General features: G+C 36.1%; 1 non-coding gene and 1 pseudogene across 1 annotated transcript; both read left to right on the forward strand.

The window, feature by feature from the left end:
* The first annotated feature begins 13971 nt into the window (after positions 1-13971).
* LOC121208050 (ribulose bisphosphate carboxylase large chain-like) lies at positions 13972-14878 on the forward strand (annotated as a pseudogene).
* A 4025-nt stretch (positions 14879-18903) lies between these two features.
* LOC121209022 (small nucleolar RNA R71) lies at positions 18904-19010 on the forward strand. The gene has a single exon (XR_005904140.1). It is a non-coding gene; the product is annotated as a small nucleolar RNA R71 (small nucleolar RNA).
* The last annotated feature ends 973 nt before the right edge of the window (positions 19011-19983 follow it).

Here is a 19983-nt window from a genome sequence, read left to right on the forward strand (position 1 = left end):
TCGGGACTTAGCCCGGATATAGTCGCTAGCACAAATGCCTTCGGATCTTAGTCCGGATGTAGTCGCTTAGCACAAAAGCCTTCGGGACTTAGCCCGGATATCATTCGAGTAACCATGCACATATATCAATAAATCATGACACATTCATATTTCATTTTCATTACCAAAGCTCAAACACAAGACACTTATCACATTTACAATTTCGGCTCAATAGCCACATATAAGAGCATGATTTTGATTTACTTAAGACATAATCTAATCGAATCATAATTTAAGTCCCATTACTCGAAAGCTTACCTCGGATGTTGTCGAACGATTCCGATGGCTATTCGACCACTTTTTCCTTCCCTTTATCGGATTTAGTTCCCCTTTGCTCTTGAGCTTAATTTAACAAATAAATTGATTTAATCATTTGAGCATCGAAAAGAGGAACTCAAGGTACTTGGCCCACATATATTCATTAGACATTAAAGTCACATATGTACGGAATCATGAATCAAACTCAACACATTAGTTAATACTCTCCTTAGCCGAATTTTCTAAGTCAAGATAAAGCCTTCAATATGCTTACCTATGGCCGAACAACACATCAACCTATGTACTCATTCATGTGGCCGATTATGCATGTCTATGTTGAGGCCAATTATATACTCAATACCACACACAAATGGCATACCTTTTACTAACTAATGCATTACATATTATAACTCAATACGCATCCATCCTGTACTCCATAACCGAAACACCATCATATGTAAATATATACCTTGAGATATTGTATATGTCATACCAATACGTCATGTGCAAACATATATATATATGTGCAAGAGCCGAATCTCAAAGTTGATTATAACTAAACATGAACATAAATCCAAAACACAAATCTTACCTACCATGCAATAAGCATAAATCATACTTATGGATATACCATGGCCGAATACATCACAACACCAAACCATTTCAATTTTGGTCATGGTTAAACAAAGAACTTAATGTCTCACTCAAAAATGCTAAAAAGAAAATCCAAGAGTCATCAATCCACCATCACATGTATCATTAACAAGCTTCATATTTAGCATGCAATGGCATTAACACAAAATCCACCTAGGCCGAATATCATCCCCAAGACATAGCAAAGATTTGAACCATGGGCTAATTAGAACTCAAGCTAGCAACTAAAAACATGCATGAATCTCATGGCACAACCTCAAACATACCTTAATCTAGATACAAGTATGGCCAAACCTCCTCCTAATCCTCTTCCAAACCAAACATGAAGCAAGAACTCCTTCCTCCTTCCTTAGAATTTTCGGCCAAAAGAAATGAAAAAGGATGAACAAATTTTTTTTTCTTTTCTTTAACTCACGGCAATGGGGGGAACACTCACACACATTCTTTTTTTTTTTCCATTTCTTTATTACCCATACTCCTTATTTTATTTTTCCTAACATACCTCACTAACATAACATGTTTGTGACATGTTTCCACTCATAGAATGGCCGGCCACTACTAATTAGGGGGGAAATTTGACATGCAAGTCCTCCCTTTTTATTACATGCACTATTAGATCCTTATAGATTAGCCTATCACATTGCAAAAGTGTCACACAAATCCTACTAACTGAATTCACATGCAATCGACTAAATCAAAGCTTGAAATTTTCACACATTCATAATTACATACTCTAGACAATAAATATCACATTCAAACATTTCGGTGACTCAGTTTAGCGGTCCCGAAACCACTTTCCGACTAGGGTCAATTTTGGGCTGTCACAACCTTCTTGTAATTTTGGCTAGAAGATGATGAAAACAAATAATTTTATTGTTTGTTTTAACTATTATAACTCATTAACCAATTTACCTTATTAACCTTTAACTTAAACATAAAATAACACATAATAGATGGTCATTTATGTCCATTTCCACTATCCATGGTCTATTTACAACATAAGTACTTCACATTTATTAAGCCATAGCAATTTGGAACTTTTAACATATAGAATGCAACTTTTGCATTTTACGCGATTTAGTCCTTTTCTCAAATTAAGTATCCAAATGATAAAATTGTTTCACAAAACTTCCACACATATATAATCACATGCTGTAAACACCAAAAATAATATTAAAAAAATTTTTTTACCTCGAATTTGTGATTCCAAAACCAAATGTTCTGATTTAGCTAAAACCCGACTGTTACAACTCTCCTCCCTTAGGGATTTTCGTCCCCGAAAATCTTACTAGTGAATAGGTTTGGATATTGCTTTTTCATAGCATCCTTGGGTTCCCACGTAGCTTATTCAACCCCGTGTTGATGCCATAATACTTTCACTAACGTTGTTCTTTTATTTCTCAACTCTTTGATCTCATGAGCTAGAATTTGAATTAGTTTTTCGCTGTACGATAAGTCGGACTGAATGTCAACTTCGATTGGGGAAATAACATGCGAAGGATCAGAAAAGTATCATTGAAGCATTGATACATGAAATACATTATGAATCTTTTCTAACTCAGACGGCAATGGTAGCCGATAAGCAACCGGTCCAACTAGCTCTATAATCTTATATGGCCCGATGAATCTCGGACTCAGTTTGCCCTTACAACCGAATCAAAGTATTTTCTTCCACGGAGATACTTTAAAAAACACTTTATCCCCAATCTGATAATTGATATATTTCCATTTCAAGTCTGCATATGATTTCTGACGGTCTGACGTTGCTTTCAAACGATCACGGATCACTTTCACTTTCTCTTCTATTTCTTTAATCAGATCGACCCCGTCAATCTTATTTTCGCTAAGCTCAGTCCAATATAATGGTGTTCGACATTTTTGACCATATAAAGCTTTGTAAGGTGCCATTTTAATACTCGATTGAAAACTATTATTATACGTAAATTCAATCAACGGCAAATATTTTTCCTATGTGCCTTCGAACTCAAGAATGCAATATCTCAATATATCCTCGAGTCTCTGAATAACTCGCTTGGATTGACCATCTGTCTATGGTGAAATGCGGTACGAAAATGTAGTTTTGTACCCAGTGCATCTTACAGTTTCTTCAAAAACCTCAAAGTGAACCTCAGATCTCTATCTGAAACAATAGAAACGGGTACTACGTGTAATCTCACAACCTCAGAGATGTACAACTCAGCAAGCTTGTCAAGCGAAAAATATGTATGCACTAGAAAAAAAGTGAGCCGATTTTTTCAATCTGTCAGCTATAACCCAGATCGTATCTTTCTTACTTGGAGATAGGGGCAATCCCGACTCAAAATCCATAGTTACTCTATTCCATTTCCATTCAGGAATCATGCAAGGTTATAATAAACCTGAAGGTACCTGATGCTCAGCTTTAACTTGCTGACAAATCAAACATTTAGAAACAAACTTTGAAATGTCACATTTCATACTATGCCACCAGTAAAGCTGGTTCAAATTGTTATATATTTTAGTACTTCCCGGATGAACAGATAAACGACTATTATGTGCTTCGTTCAAAATCATCTGAATCAACTGTAAATTTCTTGGAACACATATTCGGCCTCTGAATCTCAAACAATCATCAGTGTCAACTTGAAATTCTGAATCAGGGTTCGAATCACATTGAGCTCGTTTTACTAACATTTTATTATCAGCTTTCTGAGCTTCGCAAATCTGTTGTAAAAATAATGGTCTCGCTTTCAACTCGGCTACAATTGAACCATCATTACACGAAGTTATTTGAGTATTCATCGTACGTAGAGTGAAAAAAGATTTCTAGCTTAATGCATCAGCAACAACATTTGCTTTTCCCAGATGGTAGTCAATCACTAACTCGTAATCTTTTAACAATTCTAGCCATCTTCATTGTTGCAAATTTAAATCTTTCTGAGTCATCAGATATTTCAAACTCTTGTGATCTAAATAAACATGAAGTCTTTCACCGTACAAATAATGACTCCAAATCTTCAATACGAACACAATAGCTGCTAATTCTAAATCATGTGTTGGGTAATTCTTTTCATGCAACTTCAACTGTGTCGAGGCATAAGCTATGACTTTGCCTTCCTACATCAAAATGCAGCCTAAACCATTCAATGATGTATCACTATAGATTACAAATTCTTTACCCGATTCTGGCTGTACTAACACTGGAGCTTCAGTCAAAAGAACCTTTAGCTGATCAAAACTTTTTTGACATTTCTCGGACCATTCAAACTTTACATCTTTCTGAAGTAATCTCGTTAACAGAGTTGTAATTATCGAAATGCTTTTTACAAACCGTCGGTAATCGCCAGCTGGTCCCAGAAAACTGCAGACTTCGGATACATTTCTCGGAGGCTTCCAATCTATTATTGCAGAAATTTTGCTCGAATCAACTAGGATACCTGATGCTGATGCAATATGCCTTAGAAAACTAACCTCACACAACCAGAATTCACATTTACTGAACTTTGCATATAACTGTTTATCACGCAGAATCTGTAATACAATTCTCAAATGCTCGGTATGCTCAGTTTCATCTCTCGAATAAATCAAAATATCATCTATGAACACAATGACAAATTGATCTAGGTACAGTCTGAAAATACGGTTCATTAAATCCATAAAGACAACAGGTGCATTCGTTAATCCAAAAGGCATAACTAGAAATTCATAATGACCATACCTCGTTCTGAATGCAGTCTTTGGCACATCAGAGTCTCTAAGTCACAACTGATAATAGCCCGATCTCAAATCTATCTCTGAAAACACTGTAGCCCCTTTTAACTGATCAAAAAAATCATCTATTCTGTGCAGAGGATATTTATTCTTGGTCGTCACTTTGTTAAGCTATCTATAGTCTATACACATTCTCATCATGCCATCTTTGTTTTTCACAAACAATACGGGAGTACCCTAAGGCGAGAAACTCGGTCGTGCAAATCCTCTATCGATTAATTCTTGCAACTGAGCTTTTATTTCTTTTAACTCTGTTAGTGCCATTCTGTACGGAGCTATCGATATCTGAGTTGTACCCGGAATTAACTCAATGCCAAATTCAACCTCTTGGATTAGTGGTAAACTTGGTAACTCTTCAAGAAACACATCTAGATACTCACACACCACTAGAACTGATTCAATCTTCTTTTCAGTCACTTTCGTATCAAGTACATAAGCCAAGTAAGCTTCACAGCCCTTTCTCACATATTTTTGAGCTAACATCGATGAAATCACTACTGGAAAGCCATTCAGATCATCTGACTCAATTTAGATAATCTAATTATTCTGACATCTCAAATCTATCATCTTTCTTTTACAATTCACAACAGCATCATGCAACGTTAGCCAATCCATAGCGAGGATTATATAAAACTCGTCAAAGGGAAACAACAGCAAATCAACCAGCAACTATCCCAAATTATCAATGGACAGTTCTTGCACACTTTATCAACCAACACACACTTGCCTAAGGGGTTCGATACTCTAATTACAAATTTAGTAGACTCTACAGGAAAAGTCTTACTGGATACTAAATTCACACATATATACGAATGAGTTGATCCTAGATCTATCATTGCAAAGACTTTAGTATCATAGAGAGTAAAAGTACAGGTGATAACATCTAGAGATGACGCTTCTTCGCGAGCGCAAATAGTGTAGGCTCGTGTAGGTGCTCTAGCATCAGATCTCGCAGCAGTGTCTCATGTCACCATCTACCACCACTCACATTCCCGTGTTTCTGGGTGGTCTACCTCTAATTGTAGTGTTACTCAGCCTCGTGTTCTGAGCATTATCTTTTTCAGCTAACTCTAGGTAATCTTTAATAAAGTGATCTCGTGAACGACAACTGTAATAAGTTCTACTATTATTTTTCACCAAGCAATCTCCAAAATGCTTTCACATTGTTAACACTCGGGTTTAACATCTTTTACCTTACCCACACTCGATATCGATGTGGGTTGAGCTTTAGGGTTGGTGTATTACTTTTCGCGATCTCTATTCTGATATCCCACTAAAGCTGCCGATCAGTTAAAATAGTCTCTAGATTTCTTTAACAAGGAATGATAAGATTTACTCTCGATCTCTTCCTCGAATCTTTTGCCTCTGAATCAACCTTTCTCTTTTCTTTGTTGAGATCTTCAGCTTTACAAGCCCTCTCAACCAGTGCTACAGATTCTTTCAATTCAAGTATCTCGACTAACAACTTTATATCTTCATTCAACCCATTAACAAATCGTTTACACATGATCTCTTCAGTGGAAATATATTCCGGAGCATACTTACTCAAACGTACAAATTCTCTTTCATATTCGGTCATAGTCATTCGATCCTGCTTCAACTCTAGAAACTTTTTATGTTTCTGATCGAGAAATCTTTGACTTAAGTACTTTTTTCGAAACTCAGTCTAAAAGAATTCCTAAGTAACCCATGCTATAGGAACCACTGATATCGACGTTTTCCACTAATGATACGCATTATCTCTCAGCAAAGATACAACACACTTAATACATTCATGTAGAGTACATGGCAATTTATCAAACACTCTGATTGTGTTCTCGAGCCAGAACTTAGCCCTCTCAGCATCATCATCAATTGTAGCTCAAAACTTTTTTTCCCCGTGTTTACGTATCTTATCCACTGGCTGCTTACTCAATCGAATCAGATTTAACACTTGCGACACAACTGAGACTTGTTGAGAAACAGGTGGGGGTGGAGGTTGTTGAACAGTCGGATTTGTTTGAACAAACTCCGTGAACCACTCACTCATCATTTGAAAGAAGGCTTGCTTAGTCTCACCCCCTTGGTTACTAGTTACGAGCCTAGAATTAGATTGCACTACCCCTTGGATGGGAGCGGATGCATTACTTTCAACATCGCCAGCTACGACTCGATCGGGATCCATTTGCTATAAAAAAAACACATTTTAACTGACAGGAATCATCAAACTATCGCAGTTTATATATATGGCATGTATAGCTAGACTTTCACACGCTACGCTAGTCCTAGAATTGACTAAATTTTAGCTCTGATACCGATAAACTGTAACATCCCTAACCCGTATCCGTCATCAAAATAGAGTTACGAGGCATTACCGATCAATCACAACATAAATCATACATTTGTGCAATCATAATTATAATCCATTCATCTCAATCATTGTCCCTATTTCTCAAATATATAAAATTCACACAATTTAATTTAATCCATGCTTAGTCAAATTACCATAGTACCCCTAGCAGCCCATATTTGTCATTTATTTCACAATTTAACCACATATTTTCACATTTTCTTAAATAAATCCCTATTTGACATTTTTGTCAAAAATCACTTTACAAAACATGTATTTCAAACACCAAGCTTGTTTAATTCATCATCAAACATCATAAAACTCATGGATTCATCAATAGTATTTCACAAAATCATCAACAATTTCAGAAATTAGGGTACGGGCTAGCTAGTACTCAAAGTAACGATCACAAAAACATAGAAATCATAAAAAATGAAGCTCAAATCACATACCAATTTGTTCATGCAATTTCCAAACCCTAGCAAGCTTGTTAATGGCTTTTTTCTTCTTGTAATTGGTTGGAAGATGATGAAAAGAAATAATTTTATTATTTGTTTTAACTATTATAACCTATTAACCAATTTACCTTATTAACCTTTAAATTAAACATATAATAACACATAATAGATGGTCATTTATGTCCATCTCCACTATCCATGGTCTATTTACAACATAAGGACTTCAAATTTATTAAGCCATAGCAATTTGACACTTTTAACATATGGAATGTAACTTTTGCATTTTACGCGATTTAGTCATTTTCTCAAATTAAGCATCCAAATGTTCCACACATATATAATCACGTACTGTAAACACCAAAAATAATTTTAAAATAATTTTCCAATCTTAGATTTGTGGTCCCGAAACCATTATTCCTATTTAGCTAAAACCGAGCTGTTACACTAATGAACGAGTTTCTCTTTCTTTTGTGACTTTGTGACTTTCTTTTTCAGCTCATCTCACTCAAGAATGCTTTGTTTATTTTTTGAGAACTTTTGCTACTAGTATTGCCTTTTCTTTTTGAATTTTTTTTGTTTTGTGCTTTCAAGCTAACCTATAGCTCCTATATCACACCAATCTTTCCTATTTCACTCTATTTTTACAATTCCACTGTGATATATCTAAAAACTTAACCCTCAATATGTATGGCTTGATGTCTATATTCGTGGAGTGCAAGACCAAAAAGAAAGGGCAAATAAAAATTATCATTTTTAGGCTTGGGGTTTGTAATGATGTTCATCAAAAAGTGTCATTATGCTTAAAAATCAATACTAATGGTGGACATCAATAGGTTAGCGTTTTGGCTCTGGATATGTTCCAAACAATGCCTTAGGTCATCCTTGAATATCTCAATATGCACAAATTTAATCCACCAAACAAACTCACATTCAACCATTTATCATTCATACTAGTATTGTAGCGCTCCAAAATTCTTATTTCTGCTTAGGTGAAAATGTATCACAAATGCGCATCTATTTGAGTGGCTAAATGTTCTGGGAGTGTGTGAGAGGTCTTGAGTACAAGTCTTACTTTAGAAAAAGTTTTTAATTTTTTTCTAAGTGGAGCCTCACTCTTGCTCAGTAGGCTTTTATTTAATTATTTGTAAGCATATATCAGAATGGGCCTGCTGGGCTGGTGGTTAAGTGGTGCATTGGTGGTCCTGTGTTCGATTCTCTGTGACAGCAAGGGGTAGTATATTTTCCCCTAATTTCGGCTAGAGTTGTGTTGATGGTGGACTCTGAGTTGTGGATGGTTAGTAGGATTTGAGGGAGAAAAATAAGGGTTTGGATGTAGTGGGGATTTGGTAAAACTCTTTGGTGTCCAAAAATTCTCTCTGCAAAAAAAAAATATTGTTGTTCTTCTCCTCTCTTTGCCAAATTTTACCTCTTCCTTTTTCTTTCTCCTCTTTTCCGTTATTTTTTCTCTTCCTCGCTGCCATCTTTTATTTTTTATCTTCTCTTCAGTCCGTCTCTTTCTTGTGCAACATTAGTTCACGTTTTAATTCGGTAAGATGAGTAATGTAGTTTTATTTTAGTTGTTAGCTTTTATTGATGTGCGTCGTTAAATGTTGGTTAGGGGAAGATCCAGGGATTCATAATCACTATTTTGAGACTTAGGTTCATGGAATTCTGGTTACTCGATCGAAGGTAAGGGTTTTTTTTAAGGTTTTAGGTTGAACATTACATTATAGTTTTGTTTAAGTTTCATTAGTAACACTGATTTTGAGCGATGGAATGTGAATTTTTAGGTTCTAGAGTGTTCGTTGTTGCATTAGCATCGAATCGATACAAGGTGTGTACTCGAAAACGTAAAAAATAGGGTTTCAGTGAAAGCCAAAAACCCCACTAGGCTGCGTGGTCACCCGTGTGGTTGGTCGTTTGCCATGACACGAGTGTGTGATCAATAAGTCTAGGCCGTGCGTGCAAGACTCAACCGTTTCATGGCCAGGTAGGCCATATGCGACACGTAGGCTAGACTGGTTTGGTCCATCTAGGCCCAGATGGGTTGTCTACACAGACGTGTGGGATTGTGGGCCAGGTCGTGTGATCCACATGAGCAAGCCACATGGGCGTGTGAGCCCATTTAATTAAAATGTGTTCTAAGGCTGCACAGGTCGCCCAAGTCGACTGTGAACCTACTGTAGGTTCACTAAGCACTACTTAGACCCTTAATTGCGTGAACCGTATATATGATGTATGTATTGAGCATGATGGTTATATGAATGAATACTGAACTGTATGTATATCTAATATTCATGTATTAGCATGATGATTATCTGGCATCTTAGCTACAATTTACTGATTATCTGTCGCATTCGATACTATTTGGAGTGTAGGGATGGATGGGTGTTTTAAACCCCATATGGAGTGCAGGGATGAACAGAGATGGTGTATAGAGGCTGGTTGGGTAGGACTCTATTTGCTGATTAATGTATATCTAGTACTATTACTGTGATGGGCTTAGGCCATAATGCATATATGATACTGAAACTAAAATAGGCTAAAGCCCGAACAGGTACTGAAACTGAAATGGGCTTAGGCCTAAACTGCATTTGACTGTTTGTTATTTGACTGTATGCAGGTTTTCTATGGGGATTACACACTGAGTTTACATAAACTCACCCATTTTTGTTTTATCTGTACATGTAATCCCCAGACTTAGACAGATCGGTGCGGCGGAGGACTCGGTGGTGACTACATGATTTTTGAATTATTTTAATTTCAGTTATGTTATTTATTTCCTATTTATCTTCTGGGTTATTTTTTTATGTAAGTTGCACTTTTGGACTGTTGCTTTTACTTTGGATTTTCACTATTTTTTATGGATTTCGAAACTAAAAAATTAACAAAGGCTTGGTTCAATTCAAAATGACGTTTTCCTAAACGCGAACGATGTTATTCAAATATCACAGTTTTAAAAGCTTCCACTACAAATTATGTTTTTAAATGAATAAAATTTATGAGAGATAAATAGATGATAATAATCGGAGACAGTTTTTACTCGATAAGTTCGATTTCAAATTCCATTCCATGTGACCTCGCCAGATTCGGCAATAATGTCTAGGCCGAGTTTGGGGTGTTACAAGCATGCTCGTTTCCTTGTATTTTCTAAATCATTTGGTAAAGTTGATTGCTTAATACTTATTTACAGTGTAACGTTTAGAACTTAGTAGTCTAATAATCAAATATTTAAAATCACCTACCATCATGCCAAATTTATTTGTAAACAGAAGTAACCTATGTATATGCTCCTAACCAATCACTTGTATTTCTACAAGCTCAAGCACACAAGAAAAAAAAATTAGAACACATTTTCTTTGTTTGACACATTATCCTCAATGTGTTGCTATTAAATAGATAAGGAGAGCAGGTACCCGATTGATTGTAGTCCCTCCAACTGCTAATGGTGGGTGCTACCTCCTTTTGTCATGTAAAGCTCAAATTTTTTGTGTCTTCTTTGTATTGGGTTCCTACATAGAAAACCTAAAAAAAATGTAACGAAACTTAAAAATCTACTTATTAATCCTATTCGGACAAAGTCGAAATCAAAATCATCAAAAAATAAAAATGTTCAGTCATTCTCTTCAAAATCCATCTCCTCACTTCCATCATCCTCCTCGTCCTCCTCACTTTCTTGCCCTTCTTCTTCTTGCTTCATATTTGTTTGTCCAAACATGTCAGGTATATAATTGGGGACTCAAATGTTGTTTTGCCTAGAAAATTCATGAAAACTTGGTCCCGAATCTTGCATCCATTGAATCATCCAATCTAACTTTGGATGACTACTCTTACCAACTTCCTGTTGAGCTTGTGCCAACATTTGTGATGAAGTTAGTGTAGCTGTTAGTTCTTGCTGTAGACTGTTTCAATCTTTTATCTGTTTGGTTCATAGCTCAATGTTTTGTTGGAACAAGGTGTCCTCGGTGATACTTCGAGAATGTTTCAATAACTGCTCAGTGGATGTCATAGGTACATCTGCCTTTTTGCATAAGTCCGACACTAGATGGGGTAAGAAAACTCCCACTTTCTGTCCACTAATGCATCTTTTCGTGTACTGGTGGATCCATTTGCTGATCCATACTTGTGTTTTTTTTTTTGAAAAGTAGCATTAAGTAAAACTGTTCTAAAGGTATTAGTGTTAGAAACATTTAAAGCAGGTATTATTCACAAATTGAATGCTCAATCTTAGCTTCTAGAAACATAATAGCTTGATGAAAGGACACAAGAACATTGGTACTTGAACGATATTTCCATTCACCCCTTCCTTCAATTAAAAAGTTTATATTGTTATCCATATCTATGTCCTAGAAATATTCTAAATTAGTTTCGTCAATAAAATCATTCTCATAGTATAGAGCATTATAGAAGTTGCAAATAATTCGAAGGGTTACTTGCACCTTTTTCCCTCGCACAAGCACTGATTGTTACATATGACCTTCAGTGCTCCTAAACTCTTTGTCCTGTAATGATGCATAAAATTCTTGAACAATGGGGAATACAACATTATCTTTAGGGATTGTCCAGAAATGTTCCCAGCTATGATATTTGACTAAAGGCCATATTTCCTTACACAAAGTCATACATGGATCAAATCCTCTCTCTTGGATAAAAGTTTTTCCTTGAAGTTCAATAAAATATTTTCAGCCTTTGGGTTTGAAAAATTAGAGGGATTTGGAACTGTCGATGGTTTTGGTTCATTAGTTCGTCTAACTTTTCTAGGTGGCATGATATCTAATGTTACTAACTAATGAACAAATCAAGCAGTTTATTTCAATAGAACAATAAAAATTAATATAGGAACCCTTAACCTTGTATGAGCTGTTGGATTTCTTATCATATTTTTGTTTACTCGTCGTTCCCTAGAGTGGTTTCGTTCTTGCCCTTCACAAGTAAGATTGAAAGAAACAATTTTTCCAAACAAATTAAAAAGAGAAAGGGAAGAATGACTGTTAAGGTTTAAGGTATTTGGGAATGTTTAAGAGATTAAATGAGGTAAAGGATATTTAAATAAGAGTTAATGTTTTTAGGTTAAGAAATAAGTGTTTTGGGGGTTTAAAATTGGGTAAATTAAGGGTTAGGTCATCGGGTTTTGTGAATGGTTCAGGTTAAACTTGTAGAAAATTGTAGCAATGTCGCGACATAAAGGTTTTGTGTCACGACACGTATTTTAGTTTGGAAATTCGGGGAGACTATCCTTCATGTTGTGAAATAGGAGTGTGGTTTCGCGGCATCGAGTTGGTTTCTTCAGTTCTGCATTCTACACAAAGTGTCGTGAGATGGGGTTGCCGTATTGTGGCACTGACTCTGTGTCAGCTTAAATTTCCATCTTTGAGGATGTCTCAGTCTTGAATGAACATCTATCAAATAAAATTTAACATCTAAACTTGACTATTAGTTAAATATATAGTAATTTTCAACAGTTAGGAAATTCAAATATTTATTAGTTTAACCGCCAGATTCATCCGATAGTATTATCAATTCAGCAATGGATGATTCTTCTGTTTTATCAGTATTAGTCCATCTTCCATCATGCCAATCCACCTATGCTCGCTTGTCCCTTTCCTTAAACCTGTTTATTCTTTCTACATACATAAAAGGAAGCATCTCTCTTAACTCCGGAATGTTAGAGATAAATAACTTTTTTGCATTGCTCCCCTAACTTCCTCCTATCTTCCTCACTTGGTTGATGGCCACATTTAAAAGTTTTAGCTTCACCATTGCTTTTCATAGTCATTTCATTTTTCTCTAAATTAATGGTGGATCTAGAAGTTACCGAGAAAGGTTTACCTATTAAGATCGGTATCTTATGATCTTCTTCAAATTCAAGCACCATGAAATATGCTTGTAACACCCCAAATTTGGTCCTAAAAGTATTGGGCCTTTAGTATGTGTCCGTAAGGAGGTTGTATATAAGCATTTAGTTGTACAAGGAAATGACACAATTAAATGTCTACTTTAGTGGTTAATGGCCCTGAGAAGTGTTGGAGAAATCTTGGATTCAAACCTGGGCTTTAGCAAAAATTTTGGTAATAAATGAATATAAACCCTAGGTGCTTGGATGAAGGCCTTTTAAATTATTGTGGTAAATAAATGACACAAAGAAGCTTGTGGTCTAGTAGTTGTGACGTCATTAAGGTTGCAAGGGAGCCTGGGTTCAAGTGTTGGCTCTTGCAATTTATTTTGGTTTTCCTTTTAAAGGAACCTAGACTCTGGCCTATAGACCTTATATTTAATTGAGGATAAAATATGACATAGAAAGAGCTTGTGGTGGAGTGGCAAGGTGGCGTGTTGTGTAACTGTGAGGTCTAAGGTTCAAGTCTTGGGATGGGCAATGGAGTATTTATTTTTCTGTTTGAGTTTAGTAAAGGGGTTGTGGACCTAGTTTTTGGTACCTACTCAAGCAGACATAAAACTTAAATAATTAATTAATCGTGACCGTGGATGAGTCATAAGGTTAAGGTGTGGCAATGGGTATATGCATGTCTACGTGGCGGGCTTGATTTTACCAAAGATGATGTGAATGTGAACTCCCAACCATTTATGCGCTGGAGAGACCCTTTCTTATTTTGTGCCGAAGCAATTTATAAATCACAAGCTGAAACAGGTGAAATCAAAGGGAATTACTTGAATGCTACTGTAGGTACATGTAAAGAAATGATCAAAAGGGCCATGTGTGCTAGAGAATTGGAAGTTCCTATCATAATGCACGACTACTTAACAAGTGGGTTCATTGCAAATACTAGCTTGGCTCATTATTGCCGAGATAATGGTCTACTTCTTCACATCCATCGCGTAATGCACGCAGTTATTGATAGACAGAAGAATCATGGTATGCACTTTCGTGTACTAGCTAAAGCTTTACATATGTATGGTGGAGATCATATTCACGCTGGTATAGTAGTAGGTAAACTTGAAGGAGAAAGGGACATAACTTTGGGCTTTGTTGATTTACTACGTAATGATTTTATTGAAAAAGATCGAAGCAGTGGTATTTATTTCACTCTAGATTGGGTTTCTATGCCAGGTGTTCTGCCCGTAGCTTCAGAGGGTATTCACGTTTGGCATATGCCTGCTTTGACCAAGATCTTTGGAGATGATTCTGTACTACAATTCGATGGAGGAACTTTAGGACACCTTTGGGGAAATGCACCGGGTGCCGTAGCTAATTGAGTAGCTTTAGAAGCATGTGTACAAGCTCGTAATGAGGGACGTGACCTTCCGCGAGGGTAATGAAATTATCCGTGCAGCTAGCAAATGGAGTCCTGAACTAGCTACTGCTTGTGAAGTATGGAAGGCGATCAAATTTGAATTCGACGCTGTGGATAAATTAGATAAACCAACTTCATAAATCCAATTTGAATTCGAAGCAATGGATACTTTATAATCCAGTAAGTACTGTCGGTTTGTTGAATTGCAATTAAACTCGGCCCAATCTTTTACTAAAAGGATTGAGCCGATTCTATTGTCTTTATTTTTGATAGATTTATTTTTATCTAGATATATAAGATCTTAAATAAAAAAATAAAAGACTAAACACAACTCAAATTTTCTCCTAGGTCCATAATTAATCCTATGTATGGATCCTTAGGATTGGTGTATTCTTTTCTATCCTATATACCATGGTTTCGGATCATGGATCGAGCCAAGCATCACAACTTTTTCTATCCATCCTGTATGTTGTCCTTTTCGCTCCGTGTTGGAATAGAAACTTATTGTATTAGTAGACGAGATTTTACGAAAAAGGTTTTTGATAGGAGAATTTTTTTTTTCAATTTTTTCAGTGCGAATTTTACACAACATGGGGAAATCACTATTTCTAATTGAAAATTGATATTTCTAGTTCAAAAGAAAAAAGAGCTCTATCCTATCCTATATAATGAACTGCTACTCTAAGTTCTCACAAAAGAGAATCGTTTCTTTCAATATTCACTCATTGTTCGTTAATAACCCTAGTGATTGTATCTAGTATGCGTATTCTGATAGGAAATAAAATATTCAATTGATTTTTCATCGAATGACTATTCATCTACTGTACTTTCATGGAAATAGAGGCAAGAAAGCTCTATGGAAAAATCTTGGTTTAATTTGATCTTGTCTAAGGAAGAATTAGAATACAGATGTGGGCTAACTATATCAATGGATAGCCGCCTTGGTCCTGTTGAAATCACGATCGTGGACGAATCATATGGTTAAGGTGTGGCAATGGGTATATGCATGTCTAGGATTAGATCTAGGGAGAGCTTGGTACTTAGCGGTCTTAATGACTCACCTCCTCTTCTCTAGAATCCTACCTGGTGCATAGTATCTGTTCACTTTAGCTAACGAGGACTTGTTAACGGGCCAAGGTAAGTAATAAACCCATAATAAAGAGAAATTACTGAAATAACCTCGATTTGTAAAATTACCGAAATACCCCCGATTTATAAAATTACTGAAATACCCTCTATTATGAAATTATTGAAATACCATTGATTTGTAAAACTATCGAAATACCCTCAATTGTGAAATTATCGAAATACCCTTGATTTGTAAAATTACCGAAATACCCCCAATTTGTGAAATTACCGAAACACCCTCGATTTGTAAAATTATCGAAATACCCCTAATTTGTAAAATTATTGAAATATCCTTGATTTGTAAAATTATCGATATACCCCAATTTTTGAAATTACCAAAACACCCTCGATTTGTAAAATTACTGAAACACCCTCGATTTGTAAAATTATCAAAATACCCTCGATTTGTAAAATTACAGAAATACCCTTGTAGTGTAAAATGACTGACATACCCTTATAGGGTAAAATGACTGTTTTGCCCTTGAGGGTAAATGACCGACTTAGACTTCGAATTTGACTGATTTGATTATGAATGTATGACTGCGTATTAATTGACTTGACTGTGGTAGTATGACTGAAATGCTCTTAATATATGTTTAAAAGACTATTACTAAGTATGGCCATTCTGCATACACGTATGATGATTGAGCATGACATACACGACATATTGTATGGGTTGGGAATTATGAAATGGAGGAAGTATATGAGGATCGCGAGGTTGCTTGACGACCGTGTCCACCGATGGCTATTAAGCCTAATATTTGATTAGCATCTTGCTGCAATGAAGGTAGTACCGCAACTGGGCTACCATTGATGTGTATCAGATGAGTGGGTCGATATTTATATCCCGCCATAATGTGTACCGGGGGATGGAGTTGGTGTGTAGCGGTTGGATTATTGGGGTGGGTTGCACAGCATTGCATGTATGGTATTATTGTGATATTATTGCGATGTGGGCTTTGGCCCAACTGAGGCTAAGATGGGCTAGGCCCAATTGATTCTGTTATGGGCTGTGACCCAAATGATATTGTAACGAGCTTTGCCACACGTATGCTCTGAACTGGACTGTACTGTTACTGTAATGGGCTCCGGCCAAAATTGATTCTAAATTCTGTCTGTTTACTGACTGTTACTCTTGTAAGGGGATTACACACTAAGTTTTCGTAAACTCACCCTGTTTATTAACTATGCAGGTAATCCCCAGCGTTAGGTGGGTCGGTGTCGCAGAGGGACTCAGAGACAACCACACAACTGCACATGTTTTTCTATTTCGTTTATTTAGTTAAGCACTTTGGTTTTTGATTTGGTTGTATTTAGGCCTCTTTATTTTCTTAACCTTTTTATGTGGGGAATTTATTTAGTATGCTTAATATCTGTTATAAGTAGGGCACGATTTTCCAAAACAACAACTGGTTTTCAAAATATCACATTTCCGCAACTGTTTAAAAGTAAGCTTCGCAGCAAGTAAGGTTTTAAGGGAATTAACGTTTCACAAGTTTTAAAATGGCCAGAGGTTTTGAGTAGTAAGAAGGGTTTTCAATGAGAACATGGTTTTCGAAAAACACTTCAATGTGACACGCTAGATTCAGGCCTAACTTCTAGGCCGGGTTTGGGGTGTTACACTGCCAGAATAATGAAATTGCGCACTTTGGCTAATACATCCTCTAGTATACCTTTTAGATGAAATAAAGATCTATTGGCCAACTATAGTGTTATATTTGTATTTTTAAGATCCTCTAACATGAGTTTTTCAAAGACAGATAAAGGTATCAAAGTAATACTATCTCCTAAATCACATAGAGCTCTCTATTAAAATAAATGCTCCTTATCTGTATAGGAATAGTAAAACTTATTAGGTTATTTAAATTTTAGGGAGGTCGTCTTGAGATAATAGCACTACAAGAAGCGCTTATACTAACTTGTTCACTTACCTTAATTTTCCTACGCCTAGACATAATTTCCTTTAAAAACTTGGCGTACTTAGGAACTTTCTCTATTAACTAGACTAAGGGTAGGTTAACATTTATTTTTTTGAACAAGTTTGGGAAACTTAAGAATTCAACCTCGTCTCACTTTTGTTTTTCCTTTAGTCTTGAGGAGAATAGGATTTCTGCATCGGCAAAATCTTTAGTTATTTCCTTCTCTGTTTCCGGTACTGTATGGTTACCTCTTCTTGCTGATCTGTGCCTTTAAGGATTTCTCTTGAGGATCGTCATTATTTCACGTAATTTTCTTTGGAGTTGTAGTTTCTAGGCTACTTAGTACTTTGCCCGACCAGAGTGCAATCACTTTCATGTGATCCTTACATTCCCTACGTTGATCGTCTTCTGTATTGTTGGGAATACTTGTGCCAATTTTCCTTTTCATGTCACCTATCATGCTCATCAATTGGCTCATTTGATCCTCGAGTTTAATCAATGTTCTTTTTGAATTGGTGCACTCAGATTGCACTTCCTTGACATTCATTCTTATTGACTGCATTTCTCCCTCGATTCTATTTAGAAGTTGACCATATGTAGTATGTTCACTTGGGTTGACCCTATTCTAAGGTTTTTGCAAATAAGGAGGTTGATAATTAGTATTTTTAGCTTGACTTAAGCTGTTACTTCCTCCTTGATTTCCTACCCATCTCAGGTTTGAGTGGTCCCTCCAACTCGAATTGTATGTATTCGAACAAGGGTTTTCATTTTGATTCTTCATGTAACTTACATCCTTAGTAGGATTATTGAGTTAGTGGAAGAGTGATTTGTCTCCTCCATGCATAGACGGTATGGAAGCATATTTCATACGGGTAAGTCTTTTCACTATCTACTGATACTTGTCATCTTCGTAGATGGTCTTTATCGTAACATGTTTCTGGCCGTATGTGAAGAATTCAATCGGGCACTGACAGGAGTTTAAAGCTATATTTTCAATAATTTTAGATGCTTCCTCGTAAGTCCTGTTTATTAAGGCTCCTCTTGCTGCTCCATCTAATCCAGATCGTGCGTTCGCATCCAACCTGTTATGAAATACCTGTAATTGCATACCTTTAGGAAATTCGTGGTGTGGGCATTTTTGAATCAATATTTTGAAATGTTCCCACACCTCAGAGAAACTTTCTCCCTCAATCTGTCTAATGATAGTAATATCTCTTTTTAGGTTAACTGGTTTGCTAATTGGTAAAAACTTCTATAAGAACCTTCCAGTGAGTTCATCCCATGTCGTGATAGATCCAGGTACCTACGAGTCTAACCAAGAAAAGGCGTTATCAATCAAAGAGAAGAGGAAGAATTGAAGATGAATAGCATCATCAGTGACCCTTTATAGTTAAAAGTATCACAGAGTTTGAGCAATTGTTTTAAATGCTGATTAGGGGCCTCTATCATCGTGCCCCTAAACTGTAGATTATTTTGGATCATCTGAATCATTGTCGATTTGATCTTGAATTTATTAGTTGTGATCGTCAGCCTTGTTATACTTTCTTGAACCATGTCTAGACTTGGTAAGGCATAATCCCCTAAAGTTCTTTCGTTCCGAGCCATATGTACATTTGCAGGAAGCTGTGGTATGGGTTGGTTTCCTAGGCCATTATCGTGAACATCACTGAACAGTGGATTTTCACATGGCACATTACTTGTAGCAGGTGGGGGTGGATCTTGCATCTGTTGTTACCGCTACTATTGTGGTCGGCAATTTCTTCGGATTACTTTTACTTGATATGTGACTGCTACAATAGGTGTACCCCTACTACGAGTCATACACTAAGCCTAAAAAGAAAAGATTAGTAACATTAAATAAAATAAAATAACATAAAATCATATCTATAACTTAAAATTTTCCTAATTATTCTTTTACGCGCAAAAATTAAAATTAAACTAGCGACATTGCTTCCCCAGCAACGACACCAACAACTTGACTGTCTCTGGACATACCAACATCCAGACTGTGAACACTACAATAAAATGTAGAAATACAAGGTGGTATCTACAAGTATATGGATCAATTTGTAATATAGTTTTACAATGAAGTAGGTGAGTACTCCGGGATTCGTACCCAAGGGAGACGAGTGCTAGATTAATTCTAATCTAAACACTAAAAGATCTAATTAGTACTTTAAATCAGTTATAGTAGGAGA

This window comes from Gossypium hirsutum, chromosome A10 (genome assembly GCF_007990345.1).
Source record: "Gossypium hirsutum isolate 1008001.06 chromosome A10, Gossypium_hirsutum_v2.1, whole genome shotgun sequence".
Lineage (NCBI taxonomy): Eukaryota > Viridiplantae > Streptophyta > Magnoliopsida > Malvales > Malvaceae > Gossypium > Gossypium hirsutum.